This window comes from Mytilus californianus, unplaced genomic scaffold, assembly GCF_021869535.1.
Source record: "Mytilus californianus isolate M0D057914Y unplaced genomic scaffold, xbMytCali1.0.p SCAF_43, whole genome shotgun sequence".
Classification (NCBI taxonomy): domain Eukaryota; kingdom Metazoa; phylum Mollusca; class Bivalvia; order Mytilida; family Mytilidae; genus Mytilus; species Mytilus californianus.
In genome coordinates this window covers 836274-857247 of record NW_026262694.1, presented here as the reverse complement: position 1 = coordinate 857247, position 20974 = coordinate 836274, and the positions used below count along the sequence as shown (strand labels likewise).

Genomic DNA, 20974 nt, shown 5'->3' with positions numbered 1-20974 from the left:
ATTTAGCAAAATTGCTTGATTTTAATCAGACTCGGTCAATCATATGCTGTTCTTCGGGTTTAAAAAACTGTTGATTATTAAGCATGGAATGTATTATAATCGGCATCATGATGAATTTAATTAACTGAGTAAATATTTTTTTGCAATAATACTACATCTACAGTCATCAAGGATTCCCGTTTTCAGACTTTATTCAAATAATTATTGATTGTATATACATGCCTTCATGAATGACAAATCCTTGCTTTAATGTATCTGTGCAATTGGAATACAAAATAAACCTAAACTAAGAAAAAGTTTTAATCACAAAAATACTGAACTCCGAGAAAAATTCAAAAAGGAAAGTCCCTAATCAAATGGCAAAATGAAAAGCTCAAACACATCAAACGAATGGATAACAACTGTCATATTCCTGACTTGGTACAGGCTTTTTCTTATGTAGAAAATGGTGGATTGAACCTGGTTTTATAGCTAGCTAAACCTCTCACTTGTATAACAGTCTCATCAAATTCCATTGTATTGACAACGTTGCGTGAACAAAACAAACAGACACAATAGGTAAAAATGTCAAAAATAGGGGTACAGCAGTCAACATGTGTTATCATCTTAATCACTATAAAAACAAACAAATGTAAAAAAGAAGCACAAAAAGGCATACATCAAATTTAACATCCTCATTTTGCTTTTTTATTATACGATTTTATTTATCTATGTAAAATCCACCCATAAAGGATGGAAGGTTTAAGTACTGGCGTAGAATCGCGCGTTTGACGGCACACAGGTAGATATAAAATAATGTTGTCATTCAAAGTATGACGGGATACATAAGTACGGAGTCACGTCAAATGGATATCACAAAAAAAAAGACTTAACAGTAAAAGTAATATAAATAAAAAATAAATTTTTGTCGTTCAAAGTATGACGGGATACATAAGTACAGAGTCACGTCATATGGATATCACAAAAAAACAATCTCAATGATTTGCACTAAGTATGTCTTGGCATTTCGAATATTTTGGATACATAACGCTTTTTTCACTCTGAAGATTAAAGTATTTTGCCAAGATGTGTATAGATTTTATAAGCAAAATTATGTTGACATTGATTTTGATGAAAGATTCAACAAAGTTTGACAACTATGTACAAAACGTCAACTCGTACCTTATTTTCTCTATTTGGATCTATATCTGCTCTTTCTAATAACAATTGCACTATGTCGAGATTTCCACCACAAGCAGGATGTTTCAAACGATTTAGCAATTATACTACTCGACCAATATATTCATACCCTATCTTCTTTTTTTTTTGGGGGGGGGGGGGGGGGGGGGGGGGGAATGAGAAATGTGTATATTTTAATAATAATGTTTTAAGTTCTCTTCTTCTTTAGTTTTGATGGAAGATTTAACAAAATTGGACACTGCTGTGTAGAACGTCATTTCTTACCTTATTTCCTTTGTTTTGATCTATATCTGTTCTTTTCAATAACAACTGAACTATTTCGAGCTGTTTACCACTAACAGCTGAGTGTAAGGGAGTATCACCATACTGTAAAAATACCATAATACTGAAATAAACGGCTAAAAGACTATACATATGCATTAAGTATATAACTTGTGTACATACACCATCCTTATAGTGATGAGTAATGGAATCCCTTTTAAATTGACAAAGATAGCCAGTTTTTTCCAGGCGAAAGTTGGTTGTTCTGGCTGTTTACTCCAGCTTCCTCCACCAACACAAAACTGGTACCCATGGTATAACCAATATCACTGATAGTGGCATTCAACTCTATAAATCGCATGTTTGTTAAACTGTTAAATAAATGTGTTTTATGTTAGAAACTGGTGTACATAAAACATTGTCATGGTGATGTGTATTTGATTCGAATCTCATTTAAATTGACAGATTTCCAGTTTTCCAGAAAGTCGATTGTTATGTCTGTTTACTCCAAATTCTTCCACCAACATTAACTGATCGCCTTGGTATAACCATTATAATTATATGTGGCGTTTAACTCAACAAACAAATCCATGAACATTATCATGGTGAGTTGTATCACACTCATAGTATAACCAATGATCTCATTGCGGGCAGATTTCAATAAAGTGGTCTCACTCAAGGCAATTGAAATATGATATGATGTAGTTAAAGCTGTCAAAATAATATTGCAAAAACAAACAAACTGCTTACACCTACGTCATTTGTGACGTAGTTGAAAGTTGTCTCATTCGCAATCACCATTCGTTTGATGTGTTTGAACTTTTGATTTTGCCATTTGATTGGGGACTTTCCTTTTTGAATTTTCCTCGGAGTTCAGTATTTTTTGTGATTTTAATTTTCACATCACATTTACTTTTCCAATATGTATCAGGATATTTGTAATTTTAACATCATATTTCTTTTTTATTATTGGATATTTCAAACGATTTAGCGATTATACTACTCGACCAATATATTCATACCCTACCTTTTTTTTTTTGGGGGGGGGGGGGGGGGGATGGGAAATGTGTATATTTTCAGTTCTCTTCTTCTTTGGTTTTGATGGAAGCTTTAACAAAATTAGACACTCCTGTGAAGAACGTCATTTCTTACCTTATTTCCTTTGTTTGGATCTATATCTGTTCTTTTCAATAACAACTGAACTATTTCGAGCTGTTTATCACTAACAGCTGAGTGTAAGGGAGTATCACCATTCTGTAAAAATACCATAATACTGAAATAAACGGCATGCAATGTTCGTATTTTCCAACAGAGGTATAAAAAAATATTTCATACAAATGATTAGAGTACAAAAAAGCATTGGCCAACAATTCGAGATTAATGCATATCAAAATCGTTTTTTTAAATTGCATTTTGATGAAACTGTACATATTAAGTATATAACTTGTGTACATACTCCATCCTTATAGTGATGAGTAATGAAATTCCTTTTAAATTGACAAAGATAGCCAGTTTTCCAGGCGAAAGTCGGTTGCTCTGGCTGTTTACTCAGCTTCCTCCACCAACACAAAACTGGTACCCATGGTATAACCAATATCACTGAACGTGGCATTAAACTCTATAAATCGCATGTTTGTTTAACTGTTAAATAAATGTGGTTTATGTTAGAAACTGGTGTACATAAAACATTGTCATGGTGATGTGTATTCGATTCGAATCTCATTTAAATTGACAGATTTCCAGTTTTCCAGAAAGTCGGTTGTTCTGTCTGTTTACTCCAGATTCTTCCACCAACAAAAACTGATCGCCTTGGTATAACCATTATAATTATATGTGGCGTTTAACTCAACAAACAAATACACGAACATTATCATGTGAGTTGTATCACACTTATAGTATAACAAATGATCTCATTGCGGGCAGATTTCAATAAAGTGGTCTCACTCAAGGCAATTGAAATATGATATGATGTAGTTAAAGCTGTCAAAATAATATTGCAAAAACAAACAATATGCTAACATCTACGATATTTGTAACGTAGTGGAAATTTCTCTCATTGGCAATCATATCACATCTTATATTCATAAAGAGAAGAATATGTATTTACTTTAACATCATTTTTCTTTTTTAACTTGACTTTTGTTTCAAACCTTATGTATAGTAAGAAAAAAAGGAAAGCGATACTTTTTAAATTTCAATGCGTCCGATGCGAATTTCTTGATTTTCCTTCATCAAGAACGCTCAAAGCCGAATATTTGAAAGCTAATTATTGAACTTGTATTTCCTTGTAATAATTGGACTATTGTCAGTTCTCCTTTTCTATTTTCAACAGCTATAATATGTATGTGTAAAACAAAGTCGCAGTCAAAAAATGAATAGAAATAATAAGATGTTTTAAGCTAATACAAACATACATTGGAATATTCGAACCTTGATGATATGCTGTAGTTCACTTTTTAAAGTAAAAGTACTTCACATATATAATTAATTTAATACTATTAAATATAAACAAACTTAGATAAGAAGGTTACATGTTTACTTTAGTACTATAATGACATACAAGGAAAGAATACAAAACTGCAATAGCCTAATAACGACATTTAAAAGTGTACACACTTCAATTAAGATAAAGAGTTATAAAACATCAGTTGTGACATTAATTCAGCTCCAAATCCATGGTGTTTGATTGTTTGTTTATTTGGTAGGTGAGTGTTGTTACGCAAGTGTCTCTGTAATATACACATCTTCTTTTATTCATATGTCATTGTATGGACATATAAGTGTAAATGTCTTGGAAGATTAGAACTTACTATAATTAACATATGTTCATTCACGCGGCTTTCATTCATTAATTTTAAAGTTCAAAATTTGAACATGCAATATGGAGCCAATGCGTATGAACAGTTTCAATATTTTTTTAAATGTCATAGATAAATTCAGTAATTGATTCAGATGAATTGTTCGAAAACAAATCTGAACTTTCTTCTATATACAATGCAACTTAAGTAGATTTTTCATGTTGATGTATATTGAAAAAGGTTGAGACAAATTCACCAAAATATATTTTATGTCAGGGTCATCTTCAAAACGTTTTCAAATCTTTTCTTAAATATCCAGTTTCAAACAACATTAAGGGGTAATTCTTAACATATTACCAAATAATAGATCAAAGCTGCAGCTTCGCAAATATGAGTATTTACCGCAAACAAGGAGAATGGTTACCGTTTTCTTTTCAAAACCAAATTATTTTGTCTTTCAAATACAAATTAATTGATATTTTCCAATGAAGAAAAAAAAACATCTAAAAGTTAGTATATGGTATTGTCGACAGCAGTGAATATCGCTAAATAAAATTTGAATACAATTGAGAATGGAAACGGGGAATGTGTCAAAAAGACAAAAAAAAAGAAAACGACCAAAGAGCAATAAAACAGCCCAAGGTACCAATGGGTCTTCAACAAAAAATCCCCCACCCGGTGGTTAGCTTCAGCTGGTCCTAAACAATATTGTATACTTATTCAGCGAAAATGGACGTCACACTAAACTCCGAAACATATACATGAACCAAAATAAAATAAAAAAAAAAAAATACAAGGCGAACAAAGGCCAGAGGTTCCTGATTTGAAACAGGCGGAAAAATGAGGCGAGTTTACAATGTTTTGTGACATCTCAACCCTCCCCCTATACCTCTAGCCAATGTGGAATAAACAAACACACAGCAATACGCATAGTAAAACTTAGTCTGAGTCCGTTATTAGAATAGGTAACAGAGGAAACTAAGCAAAATGACAATAATCAAAAGGACTACTAGCAGTTACTGACATGCCAGCTCCAGACCTCAATTAAACTGATTTAACTGATTGAAAGATTATGTCTTCATGATATGAAAATCAAGCACAATCCCTCCCGTAAGGGGTCAATTCTCATTCCATTATAAAATATACGAGAAATACATAATCCGTATCATGCCAACAAGTGGTTTTAGAATAAATATGTTCATTTCCGATGAAAAGACCCTATGAGTGTCTCAATATTTATTAAAAGTATGCCATCTTTAATGACCTGTCAACAGTATAGTAACTGATTTGGTCTGTTTAAAGGTTTTGGTTAGGGTTTGAGATGAATGACGACATGTTTGCGCTTTGTATAGAATATTACTATAAAAGATGGGATGTGAAATACCTGAACGTATAAGATGTCTGCACGTTGATTTATATTTACGAATGATTCTTTGTACCGATGATTTTAGTAAATGTTTTGACAAGTTGTGATATCGAAAACCCTGGTGTAATAATTTTTAAGTCATACAGAGATTTATTTCGTTAAAATCAAATACATTATTACGTACACGACCGAATCGAACAAGCTGGGATATATAAACACCATTAGATGGTGCCAAGGAAACATCACCATCTAAAAATGGATAATTAATAATATGAAATGAAAAATCATCTCTTTTTATCGTAAATGTAGTATTAAGCTTCCCGTGAGAGATACAGATGTCAAAATCATTAGTTCAATAGCTGATCGCAGTTCAACCTTTAAAAACGAGATTGTTGGGTATGGATTAGGATTGATGACTTTCAATATGTTGCACGTTGACCACTAAAAGAGTATGATTTTAAGTTCAGACAGGCACTTTCATAACAAAGCATCACATTTTAAGATGATACATATATATCACACGAAGGATTCTAAAAGTCTTGCATTTACACTGAAGTTCTGGGGAAGCTGGATGTCTAAAAGTTTGTAGTTCGTTATTTTTATTCTCAAAATTACTGGCACTGACATTTCTGTTCATAGAAAAAAAATAATACAGTTTCTATTTAGATGCTAAAAGTGTTATCACGGCTTACAACTTTCTAATAATGAATATCAGTTTTGGGATCGTGAAATAAGCGTAAAGTCTAGGGGGGTTGCAAAATTTTAAGAAAATAATAATTTAAAAATCAACACTACTTTCCTGAAAATAAAAATGATTTCAATTATATTATTAGCGTACCAATAATAGGCACCCTGATCCCCCTTGGAAGGTAATAGTGTGTACATGATGTTCAGTTTTTCTTAACTTCGGTATAGATTGAATGAAATAACAAAGATAAAAAAAAAATATAGAAAATCATTTGTTCAGAGACATATTTTAATCGAAAAATATGCACTGTCCGATTAAAATGTCAATTCTTGTGTCAGAAAATACATTTTAGCTTAATTTACGTTGTTTCTAAAAAAATATATGATTTCTGTATATTTTTTCTAAAAAGAAAGGAGACAAGTAAGTACTTCCGGTTTACAAAATTATACATTCGGTTTTATGTAAACCTTTCTTTAAACTGATTTTAAAAATATAACGTTCTTGTTACTTTAACATGAATTTAATGCAATTTAGTAAAAGTTATTTGTCGCTACCTTCTACGGTTTCTTATGATAAGTGTTAATAAGCAAAAAACAAAATATATAACATGACCTTGGCCTTTGACATTGACCTTATTTTTATTTTGATGGATCAAGGACCTCAAATCAAAAGACCCTGAGACATTGAGGATGGCGACAGGGCATGGCGTACTTGTTTGGACACTGCTAGTTTTTGGACTTTTATTACGTTTAAAACCACCTAAATCAGATATACTGACCAAATAATAGATGTAAACCTGAAGGCTTGGGATATTACGCATGTACAAATCTATCCTTTTTGACGAAATGTGACTTAATCCTGAAAAACTTTTGCCCTCACTCTGTCGCAGAACATAAAATGGCCGAGAAGAAGAATGCCATACAAGCAACAAAAGCAACAAATAACATTTTTACAATGCGGTTTTACCTTACTTATCCTCATGAGCGGTGATATTGCACAAAATCCAGGCCCAATAAAATATCCATGTGGGATATGCTGTAAACCAACAAAGAAAAATCAGCGAGCTATCCAATGTGAAGATTGTCTGTTCTGGCACCACATCAAATGTATTAACATGCCTATACGCGAATATAATGAACCTATCTAATAACATAAGAGAGAGTTGGTTCTGCAAATCATGTATTTCACCAACCTTTACGAATTCTTTTTTCGAGCTGTCAATCAACGAGGAAACAGCTCATTTGAATTATTCTCCCTGTCATTCAAGCACGTTTTCCGGATCGACAGATGTAAACATTGGGATATCATTTGCAAATGACAACATGCATGATAATGTTTTTGAAGAGCTAAAGAAAGTTCGGAGCGGTAACATCAGCAACATAATGTGTGGGTATTTGAATATCAATAGCCTTCGTTATAAATTTGAACCCATTAAAAACTTATTACATCGAAATCTCGTAGATATTCTCTTTTTATCAGAAACTAAAATTGATGAATCTTTTCCCAATGCCCAGTTTTGTGTCGATAATTTTACAATGTGGCATGCTGATAGAAATCAACACGGTGGAGGTCTTATTGCATATTGTCAGATCTGATCTTGCAGCTGATATTGAATACATTGGTATAGAGGTAGCATTTGAAAACAAAAAAAATGGTTCTTTTGTCGGATATAAAAGCCTCCTAATATGCCAAATGACCATTTCACTACAGATTGTACCAAAACTATTTACAAAATTATATCCAAATATGACAATTATATGTTTATTGGTTACTTTAATTATGACATGTTTAACTGTGATAAGAGGGCAAAGATAAGAGAAATCTGTGATATTTTTAATTTGAAAAACATAATTAAGAAAGCTACATGTTTTACGAAAATTTCTAATGCAACCCTTTTAGATTTGATTTAAATGAATCATGACTGGGATTTTGAAAAGATATTCCGTTTCATCTCCGCATCTAGTAAGTGTTCTACTACTAATCTGTCAGTGCTTCTAACTACCCCCCTTACTACTTTGAAAGAACTTGTTGTTAACTTTTGTAATCAAGCTTATGAAAACAATGATATTAATTATTTTTGGAGTGTTAAAAATTCTTTAGAGGTTTTAGATAAAATACATGCTTTTGATGGTCCTTTTTTATTCTGTTGACATTTATGATTAGTCTACTCTCTACACTACACTTCCACACAATCTTATCAAGAAAAACAAATCATATTTTATTAATGTGAAGATATAATTGAAGCTTTACATTTTCTCCTGGACAATATATATGTACGTTTCGGCGATAAAGTGTATCGACAGGTAGTAGGTATACCTTTGGGCACAAATTGCACCCCTGTAATGGCAGATTTATTCCAGTATTGCTATGAATCTCAGTTTATGACCAAACTCAGTAAAGACACGTCATTATTACATTTGGTTGCTACATTCAACAATACCTACCGTTATCTTGACGATATTTTTTCGTTAAATAATCCAGAGTTCTCAAAATATACTACCGAAATTTACCCAAAGGAACTTACTTTAAATTAATCTAACATAAACAGCAGCAGTTGTCCTTCTCTAGATTTAGATATTTCAATTTCTAAAGGAAACTCCAAACTACAATTAACGACAAAAGAGACGATTTTTCATTCCCTATTGTTAATTTTCCTTTTTTAGACGGCGATGTTACTTTGGCTCCATCATACAGTGTTTATATATCCCAGCTCGTTCGTTATGCCCATGTGTGTACTGATGTCATAGATTTTAACGAACGTAATAAATGCATCACTGGTAAATTATTAAGTCAGGGATTTCGTTACTATAAATTACTTTAAACTTTTACTAAATTCGTTCGTACATTGTAGATACAAAGATTTGATTAGTAAATTTGGCTGTACATTGTAGAAAACTTATTACAAACGGTGTTGCACCTCCTAAATTTTACGGTAATATTGTACTAAAAGCGCGGAAATCACTATGTGATCCGTGTAAACTCATCGAACCTTTAAACAAACTTATTAGTAAAAGTTACCTTACCAATGTTGTAATTAGATCTTTGAATATGGTTTACATTGGCAAAAATATCGATTTTGTCATTAGCAAATTAAAACATAACTAAATTTGTATTCTTTTCAAACTGTTGATTTGGGATGTATCAATACACATTCACGTTCATTTTCTATATAGAGATTACTCTTACTATCTGTATATAACATTATACATATTTATTAAAAGGTTAACTCCTAACTATCCTACTGCCTGTCGATAATTTATTTTGGCATTGCACGAGGCATGTCTTCTTTGACTGTCCATGAAGTTGAAATACTTAATCCCTAGGATGTGTCTTAGTTGGTTTTAGTCTCTGATGCATGATTTTTTTTTATTAATTGTATTTTGGCTTTTAACTAGTTTTCAGTAACTGCGAGTACTCTCAATAAAGGCAACAGTAGTATACCGCTGTTCAAAAGTCATAAATCGATTGAGAGAAAACAAATCCGGGTTACAAACTAAAACCGAGGGAACACATCAACTAAAAGAGGAAAACAAAGGAACAACAGGAACACTGAAGTGCAACAAAAACAAACGCCAACATACCTAGAAACGAATCGTACTTTCGTGTTAATTTGACCTGTTGATACAATTTGTAATGCATTTTTGTTGTTTAATGTTTACTTATTTAGTGTTATAACTCATTTCACTATTTTAGATATATATCACCTTTGATAAGTGTTTGGTATGACGATAAATTATCACTTCTATTCTCGTACTATGAACAACAAACTTATTTATTTTGTCAAAAATATTTCCGTACTCCATGTATACCTTACAACAAAATTATTTTTATCTACCTCTGTACGCTATTTTATTTGGCGGCATTTTGTCCAAGGTTATAGTTGTCTTTCTGATATTGTTTTACATCTCACCCCTTTTTTTTTTTATTAATTTTGTATTTACATTGTGTTAAAGATAAAAAATAATCGTTCAGTGTATGTTCACTTGTTTTTGTTGATATGTCTTTTGATTAAGTTAAGCCATTTCAATTGATATTTTACAGTGTGTCTTTCTATGTTGTGATGTTACACTATTTGTTCAGGTTAGTGTAAACGTTTGCGCCTATTAAAACGTTTAAACCTGCTGCATTTGTTTGCACCTGTTCTAAGTCAGGAACCTAATGTTCAGTGGTTGTCGTTTGTTGATGTGGTTCATTAGTGTTTCTCGTTTTTTTTGTTTTTTTTTTATATAGATTAGACCGTTGGGTTTCCTTTTTGAATGGTTTTACACTAGTCATTTTTTGGGCCCTTTATAGCTTGCTGTTCGGTGTGAGCCAAGGCTCCGCATTGAAGGCCGTACTTTGACCTATAATGGTTTACTTTTACTAAATGTGACATGGATGGTGAGTTGTCTCATTGGCACTCATACCACATCTTCTTATATCTATGTAATTTTGGTACAGGAATTAGTGATGTGCACAACTTTATATCTGTGCAGCTAAAATGTGATTTACCAAACATTTTACCAAAAAGAAGATATGCAGTAGTTTTAAGAATGTTGATGATTCAAATTTTTAAAAAGATTTAGAAAATCAGAATTTTGATACATCTGAATTTAATAATGTAAATGCAGCATATGATCATTTTAGTAAACGTGTCATTGAGGTAGTGACACACATGCACCTTTGAAGGAAAGAAACATATTTCCAAATCAGGTACCACATATGAATACAGAGCTTAAAAGTGCCATTTATAGAATAAATAATTCAGTGGCATTAAGAACTGGGAAGCATATAGACAAAAACGCAACTATGTTACAAAACTAAATAAATAAGTCTATTAACCAATATCTTGTGCTGGGGGCCCTAAATCTAAAGATTTCTGGTCAACAGTGCAACCTTTTCTTATAAATAAAGGTAATGTACACCAAAAAGAAACTGTCCTCTCTGAAAATAATGTTTTAATTACAAAACAAGATAACAATAATTTTTAAAGTATGACAAGATTAATGGAAGCAATCAAATGAAAGTTGATGATGTTCACCCGAGTATTTTTACCATTAAACATAATCTTTATGATCTTGGCCAAAACAGTTTTACCTTTTCCCCTATTGATCAAGACTTTGTTGAGGAACGTTTACGTAAAATTATCGGTAAAAAAGCCACTGGAATAGATGGTATGTCACCCAAATTACTACATTTTGCTAAACCTGCTATTGTAAAACCTCTTACAGATATAGTTAATTTATCATTATCGTCATCAACCTTCCCTGAGCATCTTAATAAAGCTCAAGTTTCACCTGTTTACAAAAAGAATAGTGTATTAGAAAAAGGAAAGTATAGACTGGAAAGTATGTTACCGGCCATTTCTAAAATTTTAGAAAATGCCATAGAAGTACAATTAATACAGTACTTTGATAATATCTTCAATCCATTTTTTGGCAGCTTTTATATCAGGCTTTGGATGTCAGTCAACTTTTATAAGAGTGATTGAAGATTGGAAATTAATCATGGACCAAAATAAATACCTTGCTTTTGACTGTTTCCCCCATGACTTACTGCTACTTAAACTAAAAGCTTATGGTCATTCAAAATCCTCACTTGATATGTTACATAGTTATTTAACAAAAAGAAAACAGTGTGTGAAATTAAACGAAAATTTAAGAGGTATGCTTGGCATATTTGAAGGAGTACCAAAAGGTTCCATCCTTGGACCCACCTTATTTAAAATTTTTATAAATGATTTGTTCTTTTTTGTTAAAAAAATGTTCTTTATATACTTATGCTGATGACAATACTTTGTCAACGTCTGGAAATTCCTTACAAGATGTAATGTATCCACTTGAGGAAGACAGCAATTTTTTAATACAATTGATTTTAAATTTAATTTCAATTTACCTATTTCAAATATTTGTAAAAAGGCTGCAAGGCAATTAAACGTTTTGAAAAGAATTAGGAAACACCTAAACAAACTGAGTAAAATTGAATTTTTACACTCATTCGTTATGTCAAACTTTAGTTAGTGCCCTTTGACTTGGCATTTTTGTGCGGAACAAAATACAATAAAAATAGAAAAAAATAAAAGATCGAGCGCTTTGTTTTTCTTTAAGAATACCATCAGAACTCGTTCGAAACACTACTGCAGATTTCAAACCTTCCTTTACTAAAAACTAGTAGAATACGCTCAAATGCCTTGGAGATCTTTAAAATAATTAATAAAAAATGTCTTATTTATTCAAGATCTAGTTGTTATATAAAACAATTCAGAATACATTCAGAGGCAGCACAAGAATGGATTCCCTTCCCAATGAGGCTAGAACTATGATCTCTTTTGACCAATTTAGGAATTATATAAATTGCTGGTGTGGGGTCAAAAATACAACTGCAGTTCATGCCGTTTCCATCCAGTGCTGCCTCATAGCTGAAATTTCTTTTTTTTTTCTTGTCTGGCCTTTTGCTCTGCTTTTCTATGCACTGGTATATAGCTGCTATTAAATGACAGTGCTTAATTAATTTATTTATGTATGCTTTTTAGTCTTTTAGTATTTTATGATATTTAAGTGATTGCTGGTTCCCTCATTCAATGCACATAGAGGCGTTTGACGCATGGGCAGTGACCCTGGAGATTCAGAAATCAAAATTAATTTGCTTTCATTATATTTGCATTTTTTTTTTTTTTTTTATTTATTAGTATTTACATGAAGCTGCATGATTTTATATATGATAGTCGGTTAAAGAGCTCACCAGAGCTCCTATTGTATCTGCTATTATGTATATATATATGCCGACTTGAAATAAAATTTGCCTACTTACTTACTTACATATCACTTATATCAAATGCATAAGGGGAAATAACTCTCATATGGAGTCTCCGGATCTCTACGGTCAAAATTATTCTCCATACCCTTAGGATATAACCAGCAATTTGGTAAAATAAATGTGTCGTTATCTTTTACGGTTGCGAAGGAGTAGTCCGAACAAGAAATGGGTGTTCGGGAAAATAACTCTTACAAAGTAAAGGGTTCGGTTAAACATTGTCAGATTTAAAAGCGTATAAACTGTTCGATATTATAAACCATATAAGTCTTAGGTATAAGCCTAATTATATCATAAAATCTAATCTCATCAGGTTTAAAAAGCATTTGATTATACAGCATAGAATGATTTCTAATTTTTATTCTGCAAGTGATGGATGTAAAATGACATTTAGAAAGAACAATTCTTATAAGAATTAGATTTTATGATATCAATTAGCAGTAGTTCAACATGTGAATTAAGGAAAATTGTGTAATGTAAATGAAATTTTCAAGATGTAAAACAATAAATCACCTAGGTCATATAATTTTGTCATCAGACTAACATATTTCATTTCCTGGAAAGCAACAACAATTTAGATTAAACATTCGATAAATACAACACTTTGAAATATATATATATATCATTGGTAAATGGGTTAAATCTTTTTATTTAAAAATAAATTTAGCAAAATTGCTTGATTTAAATCAGACTCGGTCAATCATATGCTGTTTTTATATGGTACAAAAAAAACCCATATATTCTTCGGGTTTAAAAAACAGTTGATTATACAGCATGGAATGGATTATAATCGGCCTCATGGTGAATATAATTAACTGAGTAAATTTTTTTTTGCAATAATACTACATCTACATTCATCAAGGATTCCCGTTTTCAGACTTTATTCAAATAGTTAGTGGTTGTATATACATGCGTTAATGAATGACAAATCCTTGTTTTAATGTATCTGTGCAATTGGAATACAAAATAAACTTACAGACTTTTTCTTATGTAGAAAATGGTGGATTGAACCTGGTTTTATAGCTAGCTAAACCTCTCACTTGTATGACAGTCGCACCAAATTCCATTATATTGACAACGATGCGTGAACAAAACAAACAGACACAATAGGTAAAAATGTCAAAAATAGGGGTACAGCAGTCAACATTGTGTTATCATCTTAATCACTATAAAAACAACCAAATGTAACAAAGAAGCACAAAGAGACATACATCAAATTTAACATCCTCATTTTGCTTTTTTATTATACGATTTTATTTATCTGTGTAAAATCCACCCAACAACAGTTGGAAGTTTTTAACGACCTTGACTGGCTATACAGCCCTTGCACGGTCGGTAATCCACCCATAAAGGATGGAAGGTTTTAAGTTCTGGTGTAGCATCGTGCGTTTGACGTCACACAGGTAGATATAAAATAATTTTGTCGTTCAAAGTATAACGGGATACATAAGTACAGAGTCACGTCAAATGGATATCACACAAAAAATGACTTAACAGTAAAAGTAATATTAATAAAATAAAATAATTTTGTCGTTCAAAGTATGACTGGATACATAAGTACAGAGTCACGTCAAATGGATATCACAAAAAAAAGACTTAACAGTAAAAGTAATATTAATAAAATAAAATAATGTTGTCGTTCAAAGTATGACGGGATACATAAGTACAGAGTCACGTCAAATAGATATCACAAAAAAACAGACTTAACATTAAAAGTAATATTAATAAAACGAAATAATTTTGTCGTTCAAAGTTTGACGGGATACATAAGTACAGACTTCGGCTGCTATCTGCTCTTTTGTCGAGTTGTTGTCTCTTTGAAATATTCCCCATTTCCATTCTCAAATTTATTAACAGTGATTCGAATCTTAATTGATTATTTATCTTTGATTCCTATAAAATCTCAATGATTTGGGATTAAGTATGTCTTGTAGTTAAAAGTTGTCTCATTGGCAATAATATCACATTTTCTGTTTTTCCATATATATCATGATATGTGTAATTTTAACATCATTTAACTTCTTTTTTCTGATGTCCCAATGATACTATCCCACCAATCTATTTATACACTTTTTTTATTTGTATAATTCCTCTTTGATGGAAGATTTAACAAAGTGGGACAATACTGTAAAGAACGTAATCCCGTACCTTAGTTTGATTATTTGGATCTATATCTGCTTTTTCTAATAACAATTTAACAATGTTGATGAATCCACGGCTAGCAGCTGCGTGTAAGGGAGTAAAACCACACTAAAATAAAAAGTTTGCAATGTTCGTATTATCCTACAGAGGTATAACACAACAATGTCATACAAATGATTAGAGTACAAAAAGAGCATTGGCTAACAGTTGGAGATTAATGAATTACAAAACCGTTTTTATACATCACATTTTTTTATGAAACTGTACATGTGGATTGAGTGAATAACTTTTGTACATAAAAAAAACATGTTCATTGTGATGTGTATTCGAATTCCTTTTCAATTGACAAAGATTGCCAGTTTTCCAGAAAGTAGGATGTTCTGTCGGGATACATAAGTACAGAGTCACGTCAAATGGATATCACAAAAAAACAGACTTAACAGTAAAAGTAATATTAATAAAACAAAATAATTTTGTCGTTCAAAGTATGACGCGATACATAAGTACAGAGTCACGTCAAATGGATATCACAAAAAACAGACTTCGGCTGTTATCTGTTCTTCGGTCGGGTTGTTGTCTCTTTGACATATTCCTCATTTCCATTCTCAATTTTATTAACAGTAAATCGAATCTAAATTGATTACTTATCTTTGACTCCTATAAAATCTCAATGATTTTGGGTATAAGTATGTCTTGGCATTTCGAATATTTTGGATGCATAACGCTTTTTCACTCTGAAGATTAAAGTATTTTGCCAAGATATGTATAGATTTTATGAGTAAAATTATGTTGACATTGATTTTGATGAAAGATTCAACAAAGTTTGACAATTAAGTACAAAACGTCAACTCGTACCTCATTTTCTCTATTTGGATCTGTATCTGCTCTTTCTAATAACAATTGCACTATGTCGAGATTTCCACCAATAGCAGCTAAATGTAAGGGAGTATTACCACTAAACTGAAATTAAAAAGCTTGCACTGCTCATTGCATCATATGAACATGATTAAAGCTAAAACATGTTCATAGTGATGTGTATTCAAATTCCATTTACATTGACAAAGTTTGCCTGTTTTACAGAAGTTCTGTTGTTCTGTGTGTTTATTCCAACTTCCTCCACCAACAAAAACCTGTTCGCAATGGTATACCCAATATCACTGAACGAAGCTTTATATTCCAACAAAACAAATACACGAAAAATATCATCGTTATTTGTACCACACTAATTGTATAACAGTTGGTATCATTACGGGCAGATTTCAAGAAAGAGATCTCAGTCAATGCTATCGAAATAAGATAAGATAAAGTTAAAGTTGTCAAAATAATATTGCAAAAACAAACAATCTGCTAACATCTACGACATTTGTTACGTAGTTAATAGTTGTCTCATTGGCAATAATATCACATTTTCTGTCTTTCCATATATATCATGATATGTGTAATTTTAACATCATTTAACTTCTTTTTTCTGATGTCCCATTGATAATATCCCACCAATCTATTTATAGCCTTTTTTTATTTGTATTATTCCTCTTTGATGGAAGATTTAACAAAGTTGGACAATACTGTAAAGAACGTCATCCCGTACCTCAGTTTGTTTATTTGGATCTATATCTGCTCTTTCTAATAAAAATTTAACTATGTTGATAAATCCACGGCTAGCAGCTGCGTGTAAGGGAGTATCACCATACTGAAATGAAAAGTTTGCAATGTTCGTATTATCCAACAGAGATATAACACAACCATGTCATACAAATGATTAGAGTAAAAACAAAAACATTGGCTAACAATTGGAGATTAATAAATTACAAAACCGTTTTTATACATCACATTTGTTGATGGAACTGTACATGTGGATTGAGTGAATAACTTTTGTACATAAAAACAAAACATGTTCATGTTGATGTGTATTCAAATTCCTTTTCAATTGACAAAGATTGCCAGTTTTCCAGAAAGTCGGATGTTCTGTCTGTTTACCACAGGTTCCTCCACCAACAAAAACTGGTCGCCATAATATAACCAATATCACTGAACGAAGCTTTATATTCCAACAAAATAAATACACGAACAATATCATGGTACAATTATCACACTAATAGTATAACAGTTGATATTATTACGGACATATTTCAAGAAAGAGGTCTCAGTCAAGGCAATCGAAATATGATAAGATATAGTTAAAGCTGTGAAAATAATATTGCAATAACCAACAATCTGCTTACATCTACGACATTTGTAATGTAGTTGAAAGTTCTCTCATTGGAAATCATATCACATCTTATATTCATAAAGATAAAACTATGTATTTACTTTAACATCATTTTTCTTTATTAACTTAAGTTGTGTTTCAAACCTTATGTACAGTAAGAAAAAAGGGAAAGCGATACTTTCTAAATGTTCATACGTCCGATGCGAATTTCTTGATTTTCCTTGACCAAGAACGCTCAAAGCCGAATATTTGAAAGCCAAATATTGAACTTGTATTTTCTTGTATTAATTGGACTATTGTCAGTTCTCCTTTTGTATTTTCAACAGCTATAATATGTATGTGTAAAACAAAGTCGCAGTCATAAAATGAATAGAAATGATAACATGTTTAAAGCTAATACGAACATACGTTGGAATATACGAACCTTAATGATATACTGTAGTTATTCACTTTTTAAAGTAAAAGTACATCACATATTTAATTAATTAAATACTATTAGATATACAAAACTTAGATATGAAGGTTACATAGATATAAGAAGATGAGACAACTGTCCATCCAAGTCACAATTTATAAAAGTAAACCATTATAGGTCAAAGTAAGGTCTTCAACACGGAGCCTTGGCTCACACTGCACAGCAAGCTATAAAGGTACCCAAAAATTACTAGGGTAAAACCATTCAAACAGGAAAACCAACGGTCTAATCTATATAAAAAAAGAGAAACGAGAAACACTTATGAACCACATCAACAAACGACAACTACAGAACATCAGATTCCTGACTTAGGACAGGTGCAAACAATTGCAGCGGATTTTAACGTTTTAATGGTACCAAACCTTCACCCTTATCTGAAACAATAGTGTAACATCATAACATAGAAAGATACACAATAAAATACCAATTGAAATGGCTTAACTCAATCAAAAGACATATTAACACAAGTGAACATACACTGAACGAATAAATTTGATCTATGATACAATGTAAATACAACATCAATAAAATAAGGGATGAATAATTAAAGTAACAGTATTATACCGCTGTGAAATGTTAAACAATTTCAGAAAAAACAACAATAACCTTAAAAAAAAATCCGCCATTTACAATAATATTATACACAGGTAAATGAAAATAATTTTGTTGTTAGGTATACATTTTAAAAGGAGAAAGGAAATATGTTTACAAAATAAACAATTTTAATGTTCATAGTTTACTTTTATTCGTTTTTACAGAATCCGGAAACCAAACGTGTCTGCTGTAGGTATAAAAAGACGAAGTGATCATGATTACTAGTTCATGTTTATACAGCCTTTTCTTATTGGAAAACAATCTGACGATAGAAACCGTTAATGACTGCAGATGTGTTGAATATTGATTAAACCAATTACGTAAAAATAAGAACAGTACATCCACAAACGTATACCATTAGAAGGCATTATCAAACAAACACATACCTATGCCGAAACAAATTGTTCCATGTAGTATTGTAAATAAACAGTAGTTTGCAAATACCAATACAGATAACTAAGATTTTCGTTGTCATTGAAATCATGCTTTAAGATTATTAGATACAAAAAATGTACTAACCTAAATATCGAACTCCACGGTAAAATCAAAAAGGTGAAGTCCGTAAAAACTGACAAAAACCAAATTCTCGACTTTATTAACAAATGGAAAGACCTGACAACAACTGACATATTCTTGACTTGGTATTGGCATTTTCCGAAGAAAACAATGGCGTTAATGTGGTTTTTTAGCTCGCTTAACCTCCCACTTGTATGATAATTGTATATAGTTTCATTATATTGACAATATTGCGTGAGCAATCCAAACAGGCAAACTTGGTTAACGTGACAATAATTGGGATCCAGCAGCACATATTGCACATATACATCATATATATATACAATATCACTTTTTTTTTTTTATCTAGACAAACAAACAGATACATCTAGTAGAGACGTCAACAAACAACAACTGTTTCTAGACGATAGTTTATATAATGTAGTACATTATACTCAAACATAAAACAACGCGACATATACACACGTTCCCGATACAGTATGGTTTAAGTAAAATAGTAATACAAGGGTAAACACAATGAAATTACGCTATACAAATTTCATGCGTCCGAGTCACCCCTCTAGATCCAGCACAATCAGGAAAGCCATCAAGCCAAAAACATATACATAGTCACGTCAGGAGTCATACGACCATAAGGGACATAATAGTAAGAATACAAATAAACAGAAAACTGCAAAAGTAATGACATGATACACAACGTCAACACCTGAAATCAATAACTCAAGACCATCCTGTATTATTTGTGAGGTTGACACTCAATATTTGGCTTTAAGATCGTGGTACGTTTCGTGGATTTTTTTGAGACCATGGCTCATAAATGTTTCGCTAAGACACCATTGACGTTTTATAAAGCCTGAATAGCAGCTGAAAACTCTCGAAAATCGTATTAGTTGAGAAATGCATACGCAAAACGCGGGTAAATCTGATATATTTGCTGAAATGCATGCTTCGATGAAGGAAATATATGATTTCAAAATCGAAATCATCTTGTATGTCATTGACTTTGGTACTGAGATGACCTGCGTAGTCACATTCGAGGTATATGTCAAAATATGAGGTACAGGAAGCTGTGTCTGTGGTTTTTGAAATCTCTAATTGCGAACTATATATTAATGTGATCCAATTAGAAACAAATTTGAATTGTTAATTGAGAGAACATCATCAATATACATGTATATGAAATTAGAAAATGTAGCGTGTCTGATTTACTTGATTTTTACAAGTGTCTGAAGAAACTACGACTCATATGAAATTTACAAAAAGTTAAGAAGAGGAGGCGCCCAGTATGTTCCCATAAGAATGCCGAAAACCTCCTGGGAAATCTTAGCATTTACTCCACATTCAAATTATTTACAAGCATCAAGTGGTTAGATCCGTCTTCACTGCTGTCGGTCTATCAAACGGACCATTCCTTGGTAGAACATGACAAATTGATTTGTTGACTGTATTTTGCTTTACTCAACCTCAGCACAAAAAGACTATATCGTGTCTAGAGCTATTTCAAATATGTTTGCGGAGGTAGTTTTAAAAATTAGACATAAGGCCCTTCATATACTATAACTCAAGTGTAAAGCAAAATTAAGTGTTTACAAATAAAAATTCAACACTAAGATAAAGTGATAAAAGTTGTAATCTTTTTAAACTGAAACAACATATTTGTATTATATGTAATACATTCTATATTCTTTCAAAAATGAACCATCTATTATGTATGTTGGCGTCGGTTTTGTTGCAGTGTTCCTGTTGTTCCGTTGTTTTCATCTGATAGTAGATGTGTTTCCCTCGGTTTTAGTTTGTAACACGGATTTGTTTTCCCTTAATCGATTTATAGATATAGGAATATGTGGTATGAGTGCCAGTGAGACAACTCTCCATCCTTTAAACAGTATACTACTGTTGCCTTTATTTTGCATTCAAAGCAAGATTTAACTTCATTTTTTAGAAGATACTCGTG

At 31.7% G+C, this 20974-nt stretch overlaps 1 protein-coding gene across 1 annotated transcript in view; it reads right to left on the bottom strand.

The window, feature by feature from the left end:
- The window catches only part of LOC127699901 (putative ankyrin repeat protein RBE_0317), a 639895-nt gene that overhangs the window by 91767 nt on the left and 527154 nt on the right, over positions 1-20974 (bottom strand). The window contains exons 4-5 of the mRNA XM_052203294.1: positions 2593-2694; positions 1444-1545 (exon numbers count right to left, since the gene is read on the bottom strand). The gene's annotated coding sequence lies outside the window, so the exon portion shown is untranslated. The remainder of the gene's footprint in view (positions 1-1443; positions 1546-2592; positions 2695-20974) is intronic.